This window comes from Cryptomeria japonica, chromosome 3, assembly GCF_030272615.1.
Source record: "Cryptomeria japonica chromosome 3, Sugi_1.0, whole genome shotgun sequence".
NCBI classification, from domain to species: domain Eukaryota; kingdom Viridiplantae; phylum Streptophyta; class Pinopsida; order Cupressales; family Cupressaceae; genus Cryptomeria; species Cryptomeria japonica.
The window spans coordinates 962,172,346-962,191,862 of NC_081407.1; positions in this window are offsets into that span (position 1 = coordinate 962,172,346).

A 19,517-nucleotide genomic window follows, 5' to 3' on the forward strand; every position below is an offset into this window, starting at 1 on the left:
TGATCTAAGTAATCATTTTGTTCTTTGAATGTTGATATTTCACTCTTTTGTAAGCTATTTTCCTTTTCTAGCTCTTCATGTTGGCAATGTGTTGTCATTGATGTCAACTTGATCTTTGACAATATATGTTGTCCTATGTGTGGTCTTTTACTGGTGACATATGGTGAGATGTCATTGATGATATGGTGATTGACTGAAGAGAGTGATTATTGCAGTAATGAAGATGTATATTGATCATGATCATATTGATTGTCACAAATATGAGAGATCATGTTTATCTACTTGTTGATTGTTTATTAATATGTTATGCTTCTTGGTGTTAGGTGTTGACATTCCTTTCACATTGTGTAATTGAATGAAGATTGAATTACTGATGGATGATTTTGGATAGTGCAGACTATTCTTTCAAGTATTGATATGGTGAGTTCAGATGAATGATGTTTTTAGGATTGTTGAAGATTATGTTGATATTAACAAAGGATCTCAAGTGTGGGTTGAGCAGATATTTCATATCCACTCATTTGGTGTTGATGGTGACATGTTTAACAACATTTATATTTGAATGTTTCTATATCAGTCATGTACTATGGATACTTGTTCTTGTATGATATTGATGCTAACAATTGTTTTGGTAGATATGTTGTGGTGTAGAGATGTTGTTAATGATGTCCTTGATGAACTTATACGTGGAAAACCCAAATGGGAAAATCCACGGTGGGAGTTAGTACCCACAACATCCACTATTTGCAGTATACAGATCTAACCGGTTAAGATCTACAACACTCGGTTAGAGGCACACCTAGTTAGGGGCACACCCTATTAGAAGTGTCTAAGCCCGGTTAAGAGCTTTAAAAAAAAGGCTTGTGAGGACCAACCCTGTTAGGAGCTACCCAATTCACTTGGATTTGCAAACATGAGTTAATGTGTCACCTAGTTAGAGGATTTAATGATCATAATTGTTAGGATCTGAGTGCACCCTATTAGCAGTGACCTTGTAAGAGGATTTTCTTGCTGCAACTAATAGGGAGTCAACAAGTACAAAAGATCTCAGTATAACACCTTTAGTGTCTCATAAGATCCACTTCAAAACATTACAACATTACAAAGACTTCATCTCTCAACTTATCTGATCTTTGCATTATCAGAAATACATAATTAGCTCATCACACTATCAAGCTCATGTATATATATATATATACATACATATATATATATATATATATGTATATATATATATATATATGTATGTATATATATATATACATACATATATATATATATATGTATATATATATATGTATGTATGTATATGTATATATATATATATATGTATGTATGTATATATATATATGTATGTATATATATATATATATATACATACATATATATATATACATACATACATATATATATATATATATATATATATATATATCTTTTCATACCTCACCACACAATTAAAATTATCATAAGGTCGGCTAGAACCTTATTACAATTTCCTAGGTTCAATGCATCTAGACAATCTTGCATTGTACGCTTTAGTTATGTCGGCCTCCGACATAACAAATCCAATTTTGTGTCATTTTATTGATCTAAGTGATTTTCATCACTACTAGTTAAGTCTCCATCAACTAATTTATTTTGTCAAACAAATCTTGTTCCCCTGATCGGTTCAGCATGTACGGTCATAAACATATCTTCATCTGATAGTCTTCAATGCTTCTTTAAAACTACATCATCTCAATCTTCATGATTTTCATGTACCAGTTGTCAGAATGTAACAATGTCTATCATTTACCGGTTCAAGTCCTAATTACCAGTTCTGATAAAAAATGTCTCGGCTTTACCAATTAAGTCTAGCCGGTTGAAATGTAGGACTTAGATCACTTAAAGAAACATAGTTGCCATCAATGACAACATACATAATAGTAATCATACATAAATCTAATCACTATGCACAACAAACATATATCGGTTGCATCAAGTAAACACACATTACCGGTATAGTACTACAAATGATCAAATGCCAACAATCTCCCCCTTTGGCATTGATGGCAACACTTAGGAAAATTTTGTCAACCAAGTATGCAAAACAAAATTTACTTCATGGCATACACTCCCCTTTTGATAACAATGCCAAATAAAGAAGTAAAATGCATAAATTACATCAAAAATTAGTCATAAAAAACTGCATGTATATATAGAAATAAAAGTGTTAAGGTCTTTACAATGCAATTCTCAAGAAAACATCACTGTAATGAAATTTCAACTGCTTAAGATCAGTGTCCCATGTTTCCAACAGTGTTTTGGTAATCTCAACGTGTCAAGATCTGAGCTGCAAACTTCTCCATAACATCAAATTTACTCATATCAGGAGTAGCCAAAATTGTCTCTGACTCCTTGAATGCTCTCTGAAAAATATCTACTTTCGGAAGTAGCTGAGTGTGGATTTCTTTAGTGATCTTGTTCGCTTCACCTATTCATGTTCACAAATTTTTAACTGGTGTTGCATATCAACAACATTTTTACCAAAAGTAATCACCAAGTACTGTATGGTATGAAATTTTCACTTAACTTTTGAATTTCCTTCTCAATATCAGCTCTCTTCTTTCTCAAGTCTGCACAAAATAGTGAAAATTGGGAAATATTCACCAAAATCTTACAGCCAATTTCCAATACAGTCTTCAACAAATCTTTATTCACCATTAGGGCTACTTTGTCTTTATCTATCTCAACCATTAAATGTTCTCCCCTCTTCTTCTTTGTAATCCTTTGCAATAGAAATGTATGCAGCTGCTTCAAGGGATTTAAGTTGTTCACTGACACTAACAACTAACAGTCCAATCTTGGCAATAGGGGTAGCCAAATGTTCTGTGTCAGTCTCCGGGAGGAGACTTGACAAAATATCAACAACAGGCATGATAGTCTCTGCTTCCTTTTGTTGTTCCCTTAATCTTTTAGTTTTTGCCTGAGATTATATTGCAGTTGCAATCTCCATTAACTCAGTAGCACTCAATTTATCCATGTCTATTGGACCTTTTATGCTGATTGAGTCATCATCATCATCCTCAACTGTTGTTTTCTTCTTCTTATCTTGATCCTTGTTATCTGTCTTCTCCCTTTTCTGTCTTTTCTTCCTCTATTTTCTTCTCTTCCTCCTTTTCTTTTTTTGTCTCCTCTCCCTTAGTGGTGTCTTTGACTGGTTGCGGATTTTCAATAGCTTGTTCCTTTACCGATACTTCATCTACCTTCTTTTCTTCACCCTTATCATTTTGGCTGTCATTAGTAGCAACACTAATATTTATAGTTGCATTTACAAATACCGGTTCTATCTAAGTAACAGTAGACTGTGCATACACCGATTGCTCATTTGAGCTTTTGTCTGCTTCCTTCTCTTCTCCTTTGTTCTCAACCTATTCCTGTTGAGTATCCATCATTTGTACATCAACTTCAAAAACTTCTACATTATTAGCAGTGTTAGCAACATTATCTACATCACCGGTATCATCATCTGTTATATCTACCGGTTCAGAGTCTATGATTTTTACACCTTTGGTAAGTTCATCTGACTTTGGCATATCAGGAATAATATCCTCAATTACTTCATCTTTCTCCTCTTCTTCATTGAGAATGAGACCTAAAGCCTTTTTCACCAAAATCTCAGTCTCCTTTTGAACTGATTCAGTCTCACCAACAAGCATTCTTGTTAATCTCTTCTTTGATCTAAACAATGCTTTTGTATTGACCTTTATCTGTTCGATTTCTTCTTTAGTTGCTTTCGGTTGTAGGTGCTTAAGTGTATAATCAATAAATTCTTTATCAAGCCTAAATGCCCCTTTCCACCTAGCATTAATCAAATTATATAAGGAATCTGGAATTTACACTTGTAATTCAATGAGTGCCCTACTAAACTTGTTCATACTGAAGATGACTGCATCTTCAATCTATTAGAATAACTAGTGGACAACTGAGAGGGGGGGGGGTGAATCAGTTGTCAATAGATTATATTAATCAAACCACTTTATAACCTTTAAGCGGAGCACATAAACATTGAATACCGGAATAGAAGAAACAGATACCGGTAAGCAATAAAACTTAAGAACAAAACAAAGAATTAACACAATGCAACCATACCACATAACACCATGATTTGAACGTGGAAAAACCAGTAAAGGGAAAAAACACGGTGGGAAGCCTACCCACAGTTACATAATACTTCTACAGAAAGTATGTGATACAATAAGGGGCCTGCACATGTAGGAAGGCACACTACCTAGAGCATACTGCTCATTACAAAGGAGTCTCACTGACTACAGAGAGGTTATAACCACCTCAATATAATTGGACAACAATCCAGAAGAATGAACTGCCAGTGATAGCATCTACCATGCCTGATTATAGTCTCGGTTTAGCTCAATATCAAAGGCCTTTGACCTCTAACATAAAACCAATTCGATCACCTATGATCGACCAAATCTCCTTCGCATATGATTTTTCATTCCATGATTGCGACCATTACAACCACAATCTACAATGAGATCTTACATCAATTTATACAAACCCTAAGGCCTAAACCAATTAGGTCGGCCACCTAAAAGATATTACAATAAGATCATTACATACATCCATATTACAATGATATGCCATGTCGGCTTTAGACCAAAACAACATTAACCAATCCATAAATCATCTTGTTAACGTGCACAGGACATGTTACATGATACCGGTCCATAACCTAGATAGGTACCTGACCTAATTTGGGTCCACCACACCAAAGTGATGTCTCCAATTAGTCGAGGCATGAACAAAGATCACCTTCTACATCCTGAATTCCATCTAGAAGCCGCACCAACACCACTTACACATCCTGTCAAAGATTCTTAGTAAAATCTTTGTCGATAAAACCTTAAACCCTTACTAGCATAGGCTTACTAGAGTGTATGATAGAATCTGATCATCAAATCAATACCAACTGACCAAAACATACTCTAGAAACATCAAACCAAACATATTCCATTGATCCAACTAATAGTCCCTTCTGTCGGTAACACTAGTTCTTCTACTGGTAACCAAAATCTGTTTGTCAGTAACCAATCATAACAGTTTGTGTTGACATCAATGACAAAACATCAATGCAATACATAATCAATTCCTTCATATTGCCAACAATCTCCCCCTTTGGCATTGATGGCAATACTAGATGTGAAAAAAGAAACATCTAAGTGCCAAGAAATGCCAAACATTTCTCATAGAAGATATAACAATGAAAACTGGAAAAATCCTAGCAACTCCCCCTAAGGAGTGTAGTCCAATCTGAAACTGATCTGAATCTCTCTCCCATATAACATATTATGATATTATTTTTCACATTTAACTCTCCGTCTTTGACATAAATGCCAGATATGACATAGATATCAAAATCCTGTGAATCTCAAAGCTGACTACTTGGTGTAGGGGCACCCTTCTAAGGTCTTCCTCCATGTGACTTTTGTTGGAATTTTGCTTCTTTAAGAAGCCTTGCAAATGTAATAAGAGCCAGGAGCTCATTGGTCTTGTTTAGGTCCTTGGTTCATGAGTCTAGGTTGAGTTTTCTTATGGAGTAGAGGGTAGGTGTGCCTTTGATGAGTTTGGGGTCCTTTTAGCATGGTGGTGTCCATAGGATAGCCCAATGTAGGCCTAGGAGTCAAGAAAAGCAACATTGCAAAAGTTGCTTGAAAGTTGCAAAAAGTTGCATTACAACTTTTCAAAGTTGTCAAGCAACTTTTCCCCCTAATAGGTCAAAAACCTTAGTTTAGCATGGAGAACCCTAATTTTGGCACACAGACTAAGGAAAGGATACTATATATTATTTCAAACCCTAAAATGATGGGTTGGATGTTAGTTTTGTATGGCCCAAGAAAAGAGACTTGACTGTGATTGTAATTTTGTTGCCAGTTGGCACAAATGGAGCATCAGAGAGTGGTAATGGATTGTTTTGTAGAATAAACTCTATTGAGAGTTTTGTTTTGTGTCTACTCTTTCATTTTGAGCAATTAGATTTAGTGTGTTGTGCAGGTTTTGAGTCCTTTGTAATTATTTTTTAAAACACTCTTTCATTGTCCATTTTTGGACTATTTTGTGTAATGGAATGATAACTCCTATCCCCATTGTGGAGTCACCATGAAACCATGGGGAATAGGAGTGGAAACCTTGTACAATGTTCCAATACAAGAAGGGCCCTTGAAGATGCAGGGAAGCCACCCAAAGACCCACTCCTAGGCGAGATTGGACAGTGCTCGGCTAGGAAGGGTTAAGGTTGCAGAGGTCCATGAGAGCAAGGAAGGCTAGAGGAGGATGCACCCTTTGGAGGAGTTGTAGAGGGGTGTGTGGAGCACCACTTGTGAGAAGGAGGAGATTCCACCAATCCATACAAGGTGGTAAAAACACCAAACCATCACTGTGACCCTGGCAAGCTTAAAAACCCTCTTAAAAACCCCAAAATTCACCTAGGGCAGTGTACGGACACTAGGAGGCCCAAAACCTGGAAAATATTTGAGCCCTTGCCAAATGATTAGCAGTCCTTTTGGGAAGTTTCACAATTTTGTGCATCGTTTGCAAGAGGGAGCCCTAAAAGTCCGGAATGGAGGCCTAATTGAGCACATTCCTTGTAGCCCCATTTTGTAGGAAGGAAGCAAAATAGTGAGATAGGTAATGAAATGGGAGGTTAAAACCTCCTGGGGGAACATAAATAGATGGATAACCATGTTAGAGACCTGTCCTAACCTTGCTAGGACCTAAGAAGGCAAAGGAGGAGCTAAACCCTTATTAGTCTATGTAAGGGTTGATTGGAGCTTGTGAGTAGGTGAGACCTTTGGAGAAGAAACACTTTTTGTTGGTGGGTGGATTGGGCAAGGTCAGGGGATTCCTCAAGCAAGGGAAGTCTTAGAGACCCTAGGGTGTGGTTGGAACACTTGGTGATCCAAGGAGAGGATCAAGGAGCATAGACTAGGCTAGCCTATCCCTAAACTATTCCCATCAGATTGGTATCAGAGCAAGTTAAAGATTTGGTGGACTGTGCATGTCTCTATATTCTGGTGAATCAGTAGGGGAGAACATAATGGTCACTAATGCAGAGTTGGCTAGGGAGGTAGAAGAGCAGAAGGAGAAAAATAGACTCCTTGAAGAAGCTATGAGTGAGATAAGCGACAAGCTGCAAGAAGTGATTGATCAGAGGGCACATGGACTCTGGGGTGAGGACACCAAGGATAAAGGCAAGAAAACTATTGATATAGATGACATTATACCTGAACCAGACCCCTTGATCAATGAAGAACCTTTTGTAAAGGCCATCAAGGCTTTGAATACTAAAGCTTTTGAAGGATTGCCACATTTTAGTGGAAGGATGGACATTGACACTATCATGGAATGGATTGAGGGTATGGAGAACCACTTTGAGTGTGAAGGTGTGATAAAAGCTCAAAAGGTTAAGGTTGCCAGATCTAGACTAAGGGGAGCAGCCTTGACATGGTGGAAGTACCTACAAGAAGAGAGAGTTAGCATGGGAAAGCTACCTATAGCCAACTGGAAGGCCATGGTGAGTAAGATCAAGGAGAACTACTTACTTACCAGAGGAATGAAGTCCAACTTCATAAGAAGAGACAGGGATTGAAGCAGAAAGACCTTGATGTGACCTCCTACACTAAGGATTTTCGAAAGCTTTGTCTTAGATCAAAAGTCCAGGAAGATGAATCTATCAAGGTGGCTAGGTATCTAAGTGGTCTAAAGTGGAACATCCAAGAGGAGATAAGCCTATGGACTCCTACCACTGTCCAAAAGTGTCATCAGCTTGCTGCTAAGGTAGAAGAGAGGAACAAAAGGAAGGGAGACTCCAACAACAGGGGTAGAGGCAGAGGTAGAGATCAAATGAATCATCGAGGTGGTTACCAAAGCAAGACAAGTGAACAAAGGAATCAAGGAGAGTCCAAGTTGATTGAGCATAACACTGAGACCACTCTTAGAGGAGGTCATTCTCAAGGTAGAGGTGCATAAGGGGGCCCAAATAGGGGTAGGGGTACCAGCAGGAGCATTTCCTACTTTGCAACCATGAAACGCTACAATTGTGGTCAATTGGGACACCCAGCCTATAGATGCCCTGACAAGCCTACATCATCGAACATTGGAAAAAGGGTTGCTTATGCCCATGAAGACACATCAAGTAGCAAGACACCTGAGGTGGACCATATTGAATCAGAGATTGGAGAAATTTTGATGTTTAATAGAGTCTTGATAAGACAGTCGTTAAGGATGAACCTAAGCATAGGAGAGAATTGTTTAGGGTGAGATGCAAGATCCTTGGTAAAGTTTGCAAGGTGATAGTTGATTTAGAGTCAACTGATAACATCATATCAGATGAGGCAGCCAAGAAGTTGAAACTCACAAGGATACCCCACACTAGCCCTTACAAGGTGACATGGTTGAATCAAGAGTAGAGTGTGCTTGTCAATGAACAGACTTGGGTAGAGTTTTCTATTGGAGGATATAAGGATAAGATCCTTTGTGATGTGTTACCCATGGATGCCTATCATCTACTGCTGGGTAGACCCTAGAAATTTGATAGGAAGGTGATCTATGATGGAGAGAAGAACTCCATTTCCTTCAAGAAGGACAATAGAACCTTTAAGATTCAGTCTTTGACAGAGAATGATGAGGAAACCTCAAGAACACCTAGTGTCTTACTGAATATTGGTAAAGAAGTCTTACACTTGCTACATGAGGAGGAGACAGTGAGGTGTGCCATCTTTGTGAAGCCAAAGAAGGAGGAAGACAAGTTGCAGACAAAGGTATCCAAGGAGGTGAAGCAAATGTTGCAAGAGTATAAGGACATAGTGAGTGATGGAGCACCTTCAACACTTCCACCAAGAAGGTCTATAAGCCATCAAATAGACTTTGTTCCCGGTGCATCGCTACCCAATAAAGCTACATATAAGCTCACACCTGATCAAAACAAGGAGGTGGCAAGGCAAGTGTAGGAGTTGTTGGATCAAGGATTGATCAAGAAGAGCATCAGCCCATGTGAAGACTTTGTACTGATTCAAGGGCAATCAATAGGATCACCATAAGGTACATATTTCCTATTCCTATAATAGAGGATCTGATGGACTGTTTAGGAGGTGCCATGTATTTTACCAAGTTGGACCTTAAAAGTGGTTATCATCATATTATAATTAAAGAGGGTGATGAGTGGAAGACCGCTTTTAAGACCACATAAGGGTTGTATGAATGGCTTGTGATGCCATTTGGGCTTACTAATTCCCCAAGCACCTTTATGAGGTTGATGAATGAGGTGTTAAAGAACTTCACAGGAAGGTTTGTGGTAGTGTTCTTAGATGACATACTCATCTATAGTAGAACCAAAGAGGAGCACCTAGAACATCTAAGGTTAGTCCTAGAGAGGTTGCATGAAGAGAAGTTGGCAATCAACTTAGAGAAGTGTGACTTTTTGAAGCAAGAGTTGGTCTACTTGGGATTTGTGGTGTCTAAGGGAACCTTGAAGATGGATCCAAGAAAAGTGGAGGCAATCTTGAATTGGCTTGCTCCTAAAATAGGGACTGGAGTTAGGAGTTTCCATGGTTTAGCCCAATTTTATAGAAAGTTTGTGAGGAACTTCAGTGGCATATGTGCACCAGTACTTGACACCATAAAAGGAGGCCTAAAACTTAAATTCAAATGGATTGAAAAGGCTAATAAAGCATTCCAATTATTGAAGCAATAAGTAGCCACAAAACCCATCCTAGTCTTACCTACTTTTGACAAGCTATTTACATTGGAGTGTGATGCAAGTGGCATTGCAGTAGGGGGTGTGTTGAGCCAAGAGGGAAGGCCTGTGGCATTTTTCAGTGAGAAGCTTGATGAAGAAAAGAAGAAGTACTCAGCCTATGACCTAGAGTTGTATGCACTAGTTCAGTCTCTAAAAAAATGGAGGCATTACCTACTTCCAAATGAATTTGTGGTGTTCACAGATAACCAGGCTTTGAGTTACATTAACACTCAAGAGAAGCTTAGCAATAGACATTTGAAATGGATGGAATACCTCCAATCCTTTACCTTTACCATCAAGCATAAGAAGGGGCAACTCAACAAGGTGGCAGATTCTTTAAGTAGGAAGTTGTTGACTGTCCAAGAGGTACAATTGCAGAGCATAGGAATAGAAGGTTTCAAGGACCTCTATGAAGTAGATGAAGACTTCTCATCAGCCTACAAGGTCTGCAAGGAGTTTGAGAATCATTTTCATGGTGAGTATGCAAAATACACTCTTCAAAGTGGTCTCTTGTTAAAAGGTAATCAGTTATGTGTGCCTAGAGGATCCATGAGAGAAAATCTCATACAAGAGAAGCACAATGGTAGTCTAAGTGGACACTTTGGAATCAATAAAACTTTGGATCTAGTACAGAGGTACTACTATTGGCCGAAGTTGCCAAGGGATGTTAGAAGACATGTGGAGCAATGTGGTGTGTGTCAAAGGGCAAAAGGAGGATCAAGTAATGTAGGCCTCTATCAACCATTACCGATCCCAAATAGGCCTTGGGAGTGTGTGAGCATGGACTTTGTAGTAGGACTCCCCAAGACAAAGGCAGGTATGGATAGCATCTATGTGGTAGTAGACAGGTTTTCTAAGATGAGCCATTTCATTCCATGCAAAACTGCTCATGATGCTAGCTATGTTGCACATCTCTTCTTTAAGGAGATTGTAAGGATTCATGGACTCCCACTAAGTATTGTTTCAGATAGGGACAACAAGTTCATGGGCCATTTTTGGCAAACCTTATGGAAAAGACTAGGGACCAATTTATCATTTATCTCAGCTTACCATCCACAAACTGATGGTCAAACTGAAGTCATTAATATGGTGTTAGGCAACTTGTTGAGGTATCTAACCAAGGAGTATGGGCAAACATGGGATTTAGTCATTCCACAAGCGGAGTATGCCTATAATGACAGTGTAAATAGGACCACTGGAAGGAGTCCTTTTGAGGTTGTCTATTGCAGACATCCAAGGGGAGTGTGCGAACTAAGAGAACTTGGTTCCATGGAGATGAAGAGTGGGCAAGCATAGGACTTCACACAAACCATCAAGGAGGTCCAAGAATAGGTCAAAAGAGTCATCGTAGAGTCTACTCAAAAACTGAAAGCTAAGGTAGATGAGAAAAGGAGAGAGGTTCACTTCAAAGTGGGTGACTATGTGATGGTCCATCTGAGCAAAGATAGAATGCAAAGTGGCAAGCCTACTAAACTGCAAATGAAGAGGGTAAGACCTTGTAGAATTATGTCAAAATATGGTGAGAACGCCTACAAGGTTGATCTTCCTTCAAATTTGGCTATATCACCAGCCTTTAATGTTGTTGATCTGACATTATACAAGGGTGAAATAGCAGGGCAAACTGAGAATCAAGCCAAGGTACTGCAGGACTTGGATGTGAATGCTTTACCTCAAGTGAAGCAACCCATAGCAGAGGAGATCTTGGAGTCAAGGGTGTAGAAGTCTACTAGACACTAGGCCTACATGGAACACTTGGTGAAGTGGGCAGGTCAACCTAAGTCTGAAGCCACTTGGGTTGAAGAGAGTAGGTTCAAGAAACTTGGTATTGACCTGACTCTCATCTCTCCCCTAGTTCCTTAATTTTGTGCAGAGGGGGAGTATGGGGCAGGGGAACCCTTCTAAGGTCTTCCTCCATGTGACTTTTGTTGGAATTTTTCTTCTTTAAGAAGCCTTGTAAATGTAATAAGAGCCAGGAGCTCATTGGTCTTGTTTAGGTCCTAGGTTCATGAGTCTAGGTTGAGTTTTCTTGTGGAGTAGAGGGTAGGTGTGCCTTTTATGAGTTTAGGGTCCTTTTAGCATGGTGGTGTCCATAGGATAGCCCAATGTAGGCCTAGGAGTCAAGAAAAGTAACATTGCAAAAGTTGCTTAAAAGTTGCAAAAAGTTGCATGACAACTTTTCAAAGTTGTCAAGCAACTTTTCCACCTAATAGGTCAAAAACCTTAGTTTAGCATGGAGAACCCTAATTTTGGCACATAGAATGAGGAAAGGATACTATATATTATTTCAAACCCTAAAATGATGGGTTGGATGTTAGTTTTGTATGACCCAAGAAAAGAGACCTTGACTGTGACTGTAATTTTGTTGCCAGTCGACACAAATGGAGCATCAGAGAGTGGTAATGGATTGTTTTGCAGACTAAACTATTTTGAGAGTTTTGTGTTGTGTCTACTCTTTCATTTTGAGCAATTAGATTTAGTGTGTTGTGCAGGTCTTGAGTCCTTTGTAATTATTTTGTAAAACACTCTTTCACTGTCCAGTTTTGAAATGTTTGGTGTAATGGAATGATAACTCCTATCCCCATTGTGGGGTCACCATGAAGCCATGGGGAATAGGAGTGGAAACCTTGTACAGTATTCCAATACAAGCAGGGCCCTTGAAGATGCAGGGAAGTCACCCAAAGACCCACTCCTAGACGAGACTGGACAGTGCCCGACTAGGAAGGGTTAAGGTTGCAGAGGTCCGTGAGAGAAACGAAGGTCAGAGGAGGATGAACCCTTTGGAGGAGTTGTAGAGGGGTGTGTGGAGCACCATTGGTGATAAGGAGGAGCTTCCACCAATCCAGACAAGGTGGTAAAAACACCAAACCATCACTATGACCCTGGCAGGCTTAAAAACCCTTAAAAACCCCAAAATTCATCTAGGGCAGTGTACAGACACTAGGAGGCCCAAAACCTAGAAAATATTTGAGCCCTTGTCAAATGATTAGCAGTCCTTTTGGGAAGTTTCATAATTTTGTGCATTGTTTGCAAGAGGGAGCCCTAAAAGTCCGGAATGGAAGCCTAATTGGGCACATTCCTTGTAGCCCTATTTTGTAGGAAGGAAGCAAAATAATGAGATTGGTAATGAAATGGAAGGTTAAAACCTCTTGGGGGAACATAAATGGATGTATAACCATGTCAAAGACCTGTCCTAACCTTGCTAGGACCTAAGAAGGTGAAGGAGGAGCTAAACCCTTATTAGTCTATGTAAGGGTTAATTGGAGCTTGTGAGTAGGTGAGACCTTTGGAGAAGAAACACTTTTTGTTGGTGGGTGGATTGGGTAAGGTTAGGGGATTCCTCCAGCAAGGGAAGTCCTAGAGACCCTAGGGTGTGGTTGGAACACCTGGTGATCCAAGGAGAGGATCAAGGAGCATAGACTAGGCTAGTCTATCCCAAAACCATTCCCATCATACTCCCCCTAAGTAGTAGCACCACTACATCAATCTAGAGCAAAGGATAAGGTTGATGATGCGTACCAGACTGATTCTCTTCTCCATTAGTTAAGTTTCTATCAGAGGGGTAGATACCCCTAACATGTCTCTCAAATATTCAAATGATTCCTTAGACGACGGTTTAGTTAATATATCTGCAATCTGCTCTTTAGTGTTCACATAAAACCAATTTGACTTCCTTTTCTTCCACCTTTTCCTTCGAGAAAGTTATATTTTATTGAAATGTGCTTAGTCTTTGAGTGAAATACTGGATTCTTAGATATGTCAATAGCTGCAAAGTTATCACAAAAGACAACTACCTGTTCACTTCAATTTACCTTGATATCCTTCAACATTTGCTTCATCCACAAGACTTGAGTGCAATTAGTTGTTGCTGCAACATATTCAGCTTATGTAGTAGATAAAGAAATGCATGACCGTTTATTGCTGATCCATGAAACCAATTTCTTTCCAAGAAAGAAAGCTCCACCAGAAGTGCTCTTCCTGTCATCAGTATGTCCTTCCCAATCTAAATCTGTATATGCACATAAAATGAAGCTATCATCTCTAGAATACCATAAGCCATATTCTGTTGTTCCTTGCAAATACCAAAATATCCTCTTTACTGCACATTCATGACTTTCTTTAGGATTACTTTGATATCTTGAAACAATACGTATTACATTCATAATATTCGGTCTAATCTGAGTTAGATATAACAAGTTACCAATCAGGGACTTATACCTTGTCAAATTTACTTATGCAGATGTGTCTTTGATAGATAATTTCTCACTTGTCACCATAGGAGTACTTACCGGTTTGGAATTATCCATACCAAACTTCTTCAACAATTCCCTTAGATACTTAGTTTGATAGATAAAAATGCCTTTGTCAGTTTGAGTAATCTGCAAACCTAAGAAAAATCTCATCTCATCAATCATAGACATTTCAAACTCATTCTTCATATTATTAGAGAATTCCATGCACAATTTATCTTCACCTCCAAAAATGATATCATCAACAAATACTTCAATAATCAGGATATCATCATCAGTAATCTTGTAATATAAATTATTGTTAGCACTGCCTTTGGTAAAACCAAGCTTCAAAAGATATTTATCCAGCCTTGCATACCAAGCTCTAGGAGCTTTTTTCAGTCCATATAATGCACATTTAACATCCATTTGATAGACCTTATAGTTCTTGTATGTCGCATAGGCAAGAAATATTCTAACAACTTCAATTCTAGGCAAGAAATATTCTAACAACTTCAATTCTAGCTACAGGTGTAAATGTCTCACCATAACCAATTCCTTCCATTTGAGAATATCCTTTACAAACCAGTCTAGCCTTGTTTCTTTCTACTTGACCATCCTCATTTAGTTTATTTCTAAAAACCAATTTAGTTCCAATAACATTCTTATTTTTTAGGTCCGGGAACTGAAGTCCAAGTCTTATTCTTCTCTATCTGATCTAATTCATCTTCCATATGATAGTTTTGATACTTAATGTAAGTACAAATGCCAAGATAATAAGATGAGAGGGGGGGGTGAATCATACAAACTTAATCTTCTATAAAAACAAAAAATTCAACCTCGGTAACATATACTTCAACAATATAACCAAAACTGCTAAACATGCAAACTCAAAAGCATATAAACATCATAATACTCATAACACCAGATTTAACGTGGAAACCCAAATAGGGAAAAACCACTGTGGGATTTCGGACCCACTAAGAAATATACTCTTCTAGAGTATGCTCGGTTAAAAGCAAATCATGTTAAAGATTACAAACACATTGCTAGATGTGACCCGGTTAAGGGATTTCCCTTAGATCTGTTAGGATCTTCACCTTGTTAGAAGTGACCTTGTTAAAGGATTTCAAACACTCAATCAAAATGTCACCTTGCTAGAGGGTTTTACAAATAATACTATTAAGTCCACTCGGTTAAGAGATTTTTTGTCACTTCACAAAATAACAGTAATAAAAATTTATCTACAACTTCACATCTAAAAATGCTAAAGTAGATTCTTATTTGATCAATACAATATAGACATAGAACTAATCTTGTCCATCTGTTGGGCTCTATACTCTGTTATTCAAACAGGTCTTCAAGCTTCAGTGCTTGGTAATCACTAGGTAGCATCTTTGTGCATACACTTGCCCGCATACATTGTTTATCAATGGTTCCTTATCTATAAACAATTTTCCAACCGCTTAATCTCCTTGATCACATTTCCCATGATCAATCATAGCCATCAGATCTTCAAACTTGACCAGGTTCAATGTATCCTTCGATCTAAAAATGTTTTACCCCACCTTGGAACTTGCATACATTTCTTGGAACTTGTGTTAGGGTATTGCAGTTCAATCTGTGCTGTAGATCTTCCTACCGATTTTCCTTTGCCATAGATTCTTTAACAAACTTCATTCATGACATACCAATCATTTAATCATAGCCAGCTCATCAGCTTCCTTCATTAAATAATGCTTTTATTCATTCAATGCATTCTGTTATTACTCGGTTGCAACTCGGTAAATACTAAACTTCACTCGGTAGACATTCTGCCTTCATTAACTGATAGTGATAACCTTATGGTTTACCGACTAGGTTCCTTAGGGTTTACCAACTAGGTTCTTTGCTCGGTAACATAGTGTAGCGTCGTAAATTGTACACACTTGGTAGAGTGGTACAATTTCACACCTAGTTTAGCACCCACCTTGGCGCATTTTGCATTGCATTTCCCCTTAGTGCTTAATTAATTAAATTAATTAGGTCTAAGGTCCTATTTCATCATCTCCCACATCATAAAGTTGGGCCCTTTCATTAAAGTGTGCCCCTTTCATTTTATTCTTCCAATACATCATTTAATCAAAAACCCTAATTAGGTCCTATTTTGAACTTGGGGGCTTGATTTCGGGGGTCAAAACATCTTGAAATCACCTGTAACTTTGGGATTCTCTCTAAAATCATCATATCCGACGGCCCTGAAAATTTGGTGAAAAGTTGTCGGGACCATGGCGCCCGGCGTGCACATGGTCCCGGACATTTTTCCCAAAATTTTAGGAGCATGACCCAATCATAAAATAAAGCTTAACCCCAAGAAATTGGTGGGATATTCAATCTCTAGGTCGGCCAAAAGTTGAAATTAAGACCTAGGGTTTCATATATAAGAGCTCTCTTTCTTCATTTGAAAGGACCGAATTTTGGCTTTCGAGGACCTTCTATGCAGCGAAAGAGCAGATCTTTGAAGACTTCAATAACATTCAACATCCATCCATCAAGCATTCATCAATTTCATTCATTTAGGGCTTGGGAGACATTGAAGAACAATAGGAGATTACCGACTGAAGATTGGCTTGTACTCCTCCCTTAAGGGTTGGGTATGATTTCATGTTGTTTTCATGTCTTTGCATAAGCTTCAACATATCCTTTATTCATGCTTTAGATCACTTTGCATCTTGATTTAGAGCATTTACATTATCATTTATGAGCAATTAGGGTTTACTTTCTAGGTTGCTCTAGTTTGCTTACTTGTATCTTAGGACCTTGCACACACACTAGGTCTGCACACACAATACATTTTACAATACAACTTGGCTATTCGTGGAGGTGGAAATCACCGAAGTGGGGGTTTGACTAAGGAAAAACCCTATATAGCCACCCAAACATCTTTTCAGATATAAGTGCAGGTTTCGGGACTCGGACGACGCCGCAGGTTGCAGATCCGGGAATAGCAGGTCAAGACAGCACTCCGCACCAAATTTCAGAGCAAAAGACCAGGACAGGGGCGTGGGGTGCCCTGGTCCTGCCAGGACAGGGGCGCTGGTTGCCCTGGTCCCTGGGATAGGGGCGCTGGGCGCCCTGGTCCTCCTGACAGACAGCATTTTCAGCATTTTTGACAGCTTTTCCAGAGTGCAAAACAACAGTTTCTGGAGCAGTTTCAGGGGCAGAATTAGGACAGTGGCGCCCGCGCCCCCGTCCCGAACATTTTCAGTCAGATTTTAACTCCAGGTATGCATTTGCATTCTTGTCTTGTCCTTGTGTTTACAGCTTTCCATTGTTTAAGTTCAATTCTGCAATCTTGTTATTAGTTCATACTTGCACTTTGGGGTTAGGGATTGAACTTGCATCATTTCATCTTTCAATTGCAACAAAGGAATAGAAATCCTAATAGGTAGCCCGTGGCTCTCTCTTCCACAAGAAGAAGTAGCCAATTGTGTGATACCTCTAGGCTCTTTCATATTCCACAAGTGTGTGGTTGAAAGTGAGATTAGGGCATGTTTGCTTAGTGTCACTTTTTCTCCCACACACATAGTATAGTATTAACCTTACAATCAATAATATATGTATGATATCAAAACAATCTAAACATCATGATCTCATCATTGTCTAACTTGGTAATAGTTGCCCATTGAATAACTTATTCCTCTCCTTATTCATCACATTCTTTTGTGTCTTTTACCGACATCTTAATTCTCTTCAAAACATACTTCTTAAGATATGGCAACATCATACTGAATTAGAAAATCAATTACTTGACATCAATGACAAAATAATAATATTAAGACAATAAAACATCCTTGATCAGTTATATCCGTAAACATCAACAACCTTCTCAATATCCTTATTGAAATGCCAACAATCTCTCTTTGTCTGTTATAATGCCAACAATCTCCCCCTTTGGCATTGATGATGAAACCAATTGATTTGACCTAATTGATTCAGATTGTTGTGAGATTCTGAAATGTTGAAATGCTCTCCCCCTGTCATCAGACTTCTCCCCCATACATCTTCTCCTCTTTTCTTTAGTCTTCTCCCCCTTTGACAACAATGCCAAAAAGTAAAGAACTAAAACATAATTTCTTCCTGTATGAAGTGATTTCCTGCTGTTATGTGTCAACTTAGTCTCGGTCAGAGCATTTATGTCTTCAATTCTTGTTTCCTATATTTGTTTCCTGCACACCTTTAGAAAACGTCCTAAAGTGTGTAAATCAGCATCAACTCCTAAAAGATATTTAGTAGAGTCATCGAATTGATGCTTTCACCGAACTTGGTCAGTGAGTAGAAGATAGGGGTAGGACCCTAACTTACTTCTGAGATACTCAAAAGTGTCCCTTGGCAGTGGCTTGGTGATATATCTGCTATTTGTTCCTTTGTGCTAACATACTCCAACGCCACTTTCTTCTCTTGAGCTTCTTCTCTAAGATAATGATATTTGATAGAGATGTGCTTTGTCTTAGAGTGCATAACAAGATTCTTTGAAATTTTAATAGCACTAGTATTGTCATAGAATATAGTTACTGGCTTGGTAAATTTCTCATTTATACCTTCCAACAGTTGTTTGATCCATGCTATGTTGGTACAATTCAATGCTGCAGCAACATATTCAGCTTCTACTATTGATTGTGAAACACATCCTTGTTTCTTGCTAAGCCAACTCACTAGTCTTTCTCCTAAAAAGAAAGCTCCTCCACTTGTGCTTTTCCTATCATCAATATTGCCTGCCTAATCAGCATCAGTTTAAACTTTTATATCAAAGTCATTTCTTTTCTGATATACTAAGCCATAATCTTCAGTGCCTTTCAAGTATCTAAAAATTCTCTTGATTGCTGTCATGTGTGTTTCCTTAGGATCTGCAGAGAATCTTGCAACTATACCTACTGCATGTGCTATATCTGGCCTGCTGTGAACAACATATTGTAGCTTTCCAATCATGGATCAGTAAAGTGTCTCATCAATAGATGCAGATTCATCATTCTTTGATAGTTTACAATTGGTAGTCATAGGAGTACTTACTAGTTTTGAATCCTCCATTCCAAATTTCTTCAAGATTTCCTTTATGTATTTGGATTGAGTAATAAAAATCTCATTCTTCATTTGTAGTATTTGTAAACCTATAAAATACTTTATCTCACTGATTAATGACATCTCAAATTCTTTGCTCATTTCATTTCCAAAGTTCTTGCATAGAGAGTCATTTCCACAAAATATAATATCATCAACAAATATGGCTGAGATCAGTATTCCATTTTCATCATTCTTCATGTACATGTTACTATTTTCACTCGTCCTTATAAAACCAATCTTGATTAAATAAGAGTGCAATCTTTCATACCATGCTCTAGGTGCTTGTTTTAGACCATATAAGGCTTTGTTCAATTTACATACCTGATCTTTATTAATGTCTTAAGCAAATCCTTCAGGTTGTTCAATAAAAACTTCTTCTTCTAATATACCATTCA